Genomic DNA, 4,768 nt, shown 5'->3' with positions numbered 1-4,768 from the left:
GCCAAACACGGCCAAGATCTTTCCTAAGAATCCGAGTAGCTTTTGTCTCTGCTTCTTTCTAGGTGAGATAACTAGCATCACTAATCAACAGGCTTGCTTATGAGGTGCTACACAGTTTTAACAATATTATTAATGAACATTATGGATATTTCATGGTGTATCTGGTTTGATACACTTCAAGTAGCTGATTTATTTTTTTATGAGAAAGAGGGGAAAAAATCAGCAAAATAAGAGCACATCTTCATTCACTTATAAGTCAGTATCCAAGGTAAAAGAATTCTTTGTTGGACTTGACATCACTACTATCCTCTGATACTCGCCTCCTCTGTTCTCAAAGAAGTTAGTCTTCCCTTCCAGTGAAATATTCTTCATAAGGTCAAATGGATTTTCTACTCTGGAAACCTTGCTAAAACCTAGTTCCTGCCTAAGTCAGTCTGCCATGAATTCAATATACTGCCTTATTAACATGCAATTCATCCCAATGAGCTTCAGGGGCAAGGCCCCTGGGAGGAACTCCTGGTCTATCCTAACGGCTTTGATAATTATTTCCTTCACTCTCTGCTCTGAAGGTTTATGGACCAGGTGTTGAACGTCAGGCAGGCAAAGTCACGGTGTAAACCCTCATGTCTGCTAATAAGCTCATTGGAAAACAGTGAGGCCAGGCATCAGGCTGCGTTTCTTGAGCCAGTATATCGACGCAGAAGAACCAAAAAAGGAGATTCCTTCCGTGGCAGCAAAGTCCACAACCCATTCCCTGTAGGTAGCCTCTTTGTCCCCAACGCAACGCAAGGCCCAATCTGCCTTCTTCCTTTCACAAGGCATTGTCTCGATGGTGTTGAAGAGAAATTCCCTCTCTTTGGAATCTTATATAAGTGTCAGTGAGGAGACTACACATCTCAGAATGGATGTTTTCCATGGCAATTTGGAAGCCATAGAAGCAGCAGGCTTCTGTCATCTGAACTTCTTGGCCACACCACTCCACCAAGTTTTCATCTACTATGCCAACACTTGCCACAAAGAAAGCCAGAACATGAACGTGGGGTATAAAATCTCTCTCCTCAGGCTTCAGGGATTCCCAGTGCTGAATGTCCTTGGAAAGATTCACCTCTTTAGCTGTCCAAAAAGAAGCCTCAGCTTTCTTACACATCTGCCAAAGATCATGATACTCCGTAGGAAAGATGAGAAAGCGAAGAGGGTTTTCTGTCAGTAGGGGCTCATCCTCCACGCTGGGGGCAAGTACCTTAGTTTTTGGCTCTGGGGGCTCCCGGAAGATCGTCCTGGTGGTCTTGCTGGCCAGCACGCCGGTCCACGGAACGCAGGGGGGCGGGGGCGTGTTCTCCTTGTCCTCCAGGCTGAGACCCTTAAGGAGCGAGAACTGGAGCTGCTGCTGCAGCTGGGGGTCCAGGATGGTGGCCAGCAGAAGGCAGAGGGAGAGCATGGCCTGGCGGGGCATGCTCGCAGGTCCTGGGACTATTTATTTTTCCTTTTATTTCCTGGTTGACCCATTCACTGTGTAGAAGCATGTTATTAACCTTCATGTATTTGTGGTTTTTCCAGATTTTTTCTGGTGGCTGACTACTAGTTTCATAGCCTCGTGGTCTGAAAAGATGCATGGTATGACTTTGATGTTTCTGAATTTGTTGAGACTTGTTTTGTGGCCTAATATGTGATCTATTCTGGAGAATGTTCCATGTGCACTTCAAAAGAATGTGTATTTTGATGTTTTACGATGCAATGTTCTGAATATACGTTAAATCATCCGTTCCAGTGTGTCACTCAACGTCATTGTTTCCTGGCTGATGTTCTATTAAGATGATCTGTCCACTGATGTAAGTGGGGAAAAAAAATAAATAAAGTCCCCTATCGATTAGTTCCTTTATGTTTGTTATTGTTTTATGTATTTGGGTGCTCCCATATTGGGTGCATAAGTATTTACAATTGTTATATCTTCTTGTTGCATTATCCCCTTTATTATTATATAGTGTCCTTCTCTGTCTTTTGTTAGTTTTTGTTTTAAAGTCTATTTTGTCTGAAATAAGTATTACTACTCCGGCTTTCTTTTGACATCCATTTCATGATAGATGTTTCTCCATCCCCCCCTTTTTTTTTAGATTTTATTTATTTATTTGTCAGAGAGCAAGCACAAGCAGGGCGAGCAGCAGACAGAAGGAGAAGCAGGCTCCCTGTTGAGCAAGGAGCCCAATGTAGGACTCGATCTCTGGGATCATGACCTAAGCCAAGGGCAGATGCTTAACTGACTGAGCCACCCAGGCGCCCCTCCATCCCCTCACTTTCAATCAACAGTTATCTTTAGGTCTAAAATGAGTCTCTTGTAGGTATCTGCTGCCTACATTCTTGATGATTTAACTTGTCCTTTGTTTCAGTGAGTGACCTTTCAGTAATTTTTGTTTTGCCATTTTAGAGTTAACTTCTGTAGCTTGAAACAAAAGAACTCTAACCGATAGAGGCACTCAAGAAATGGTAAGATGGGACAACTTTGGTGTTAAGCCAGTTGACAAATGACAACAAGAGCCCTTAAGTGGGGACTTGTGAGTCATCAAAATGATGAGTTAATTTGAGGCCCCATCTGATAAGTGCTTTTTCTACCCTAAACTCAAGGAAAAGTAAAAATCAAATCAATCCACAAAATACAAATATTTTCTACCACTGAATCACTGAGGCAATTCCAAAGAATATGCTTCTGGAACAAAAGGCAATTCCAAAAGAGGCGGCCTAAAAATGCTTTGAAGGCGGTAGACTAATGAAATACAGATATTCTTTCCAAATAAAGACACTTTCTCTTTGAAGCACACAGAATTTGTGTTTTGTAAATTTGCTGTTAAAAAAAACATAACTCTGATTTTAGAAGTATACATATTATCTGGAGCAAAACCTGTGCTACCATGTTCCTCATGAACACTTCCTTTCACCTCTTTAGGATACTTGCAATGAACTATTAGATATTTGAAGTCAGCCAATGTGATTTTTCAAATGCCTAAGATGTATTTAACCATTATGGCTATAAAGAATGTCCAATCATGTATTTTAATAATTATATATGCCCTTTGGCTGCTAGTTGTTCAGATATAAATGTTACGATGTATCTGGGGCATTTGGCTGGAATCAGTGAAGTTTGCGACGCTTGACCTCAGAGTTCTGAGTTCGAGGCTCACGTTGGGTATAGAGATTACTTGAAAATAAAATATTAAAAAAAAAATTAAGGGGGCGCCTGGGTGGCTCAGTTGGTTAAGAGACTGCCTTCGGCTCAGGTCATGATCCCGGAGTCCCGGAATCGAGTCCCGGGATCGAGTCCGGCATCGGGCTCCCTGCTTAGCAGGGAGTCTGCTTCTCCCTCTGACCCTACCCCTTCTTGGGCTCTCTCTCTCTCACTCTCTCTCTCTCTCAAATAAATAAATAAAATCTTTAAAAAAAAATTAAGATGGGGGGCACCTGGGTAGCTCAGTTGGTTAAGCATCTGACTTTTGATTTCCATTCAGGTCATGATCCCAGGATTCATGATCCCAGGATCCAGGGATCGAGCTCCACGTTGGGCTCCCCACTCAGCAGGGAATCCACTTGTCTCCTTCTCCCCCTGCCCCTCCCCCTGCTCGCTCTCTCTCTCTCACTCCCTCTCTCTCTAAAATAAATAAGTAAATCTTTTTAAAAAATAAGATGTATCTTGCTCAACAATGAGAAGTTGACATTTGACATTAGTGAGATCAGTCAGGCAATAAGTAAAGGAAGTTAAGGCATGGAGCACTTATTTTGTAGCTCTTACCACACCCACCAGCCTCATTATGACAAAGATGCAATTCTACTAGCCCCCAAAGAAGTCTTGAAAAACTCAACAATTTGTTTGCCACTGTAGCTATTACTGTACTTCCGTTATTTGACCCTTAAGAGAAAGTTCTTCTTATTTAAGGATACTTGGAGGAGAAAGAGGCTCCCTTATCAGACTGTAAGGATTAAATGGCGGAGAAACTACTTGTGATCAGACATCATTTAAAATGGGTATATCCATCTTAATTACATCAATTTATTGAGCTGCACTGCAGGGCTCATTTTTAAGCTATACCACTTTCCATTCTGCATCTTGCTCAGCAGAAAGGCCGTCAACACTTGTCATTTATGAAGTTAGAAGGCCAACATTCTTAAGATAAGTGGTGGTGGTGGTGAATTCGAATCTCTATAAGGTAGGCAGAATAATGGACCCCCAGGTACCATGTCCAAATCCTTGGAACCTGTGAATATGTTACATTACATGGCCAAGGAGAATGAAGGTTGCAAATGGAATTAATAAAGTTGAACAGATGATCAACTCATCAGATGATCTTAAAATAGGGAGATTATCTATGTGAACCTAATGTAATCACAGGGGTCCCTCTAAGTGGGAAAGGGAGGCAGAAAGAGTGGAAGAGTAGGTGGAGATGTCGGGGGCAGCAAAAAGATGTGACAGCAGAAGCAGGGTCAAGGTGATGCCATTTGAGGACTCAACCCATCATTTCTAGCTTTGTAGATGGAGAAAGAGGGTAAGGAGCAAGGAATATAAGCAGCCCATGGAAGCTGGAAAAAGCAAGCAAACAGGGGCGCCTGGGTGGCTCAGTTGGTTAAGCGACTGCCTTCAGCTCAGGTCATGATCCTGGAGTCCCGGGATCGAGTCCCGCATCGGGCTTCCTGCTCGGCAGGGAGTCTGCTTCTCCCTCTGACCCTCCCCCCTCTCATGCTCTCTCTCTCTCTCATTCTCTCTCTCTCAAATAAATAAATAAAA

The 4,768-nt window shown here is 42.7% G+C and overlaps 1 pseudogene; it reads right to left on the bottom strand.

The window, feature by feature from the left end:
• Nucleotides 1-249: 249 nt before the first annotated feature.
• Nucleotides 250-1,438, bottom strand: LOC112834731 (ribonucleoside-diphosphate reductase subunit M2 pseudogene; annotated as a pseudogene).
• Between the last annotated feature and the right edge of the window lie 3,330 nt (nucleotides 1,439-4,768).

Source organism: Callorhinus ursinus, unplaced genomic scaffold, assembly GCF_003265705.2.
Source record: "Callorhinus ursinus isolate GAN/ISIS: 27379988/994484 unplaced genomic scaffold, GSC_fseal_2.0 scaffold17, whole genome shotgun sequence".
NCBI lineage: Eukaryota > Metazoa > Chordata > Mammalia > Carnivora > Otariidae > Callorhinus > Callorhinus ursinus.
This window is presented reverse-complemented; position numbering and strand designations above follow the sequence as displayed.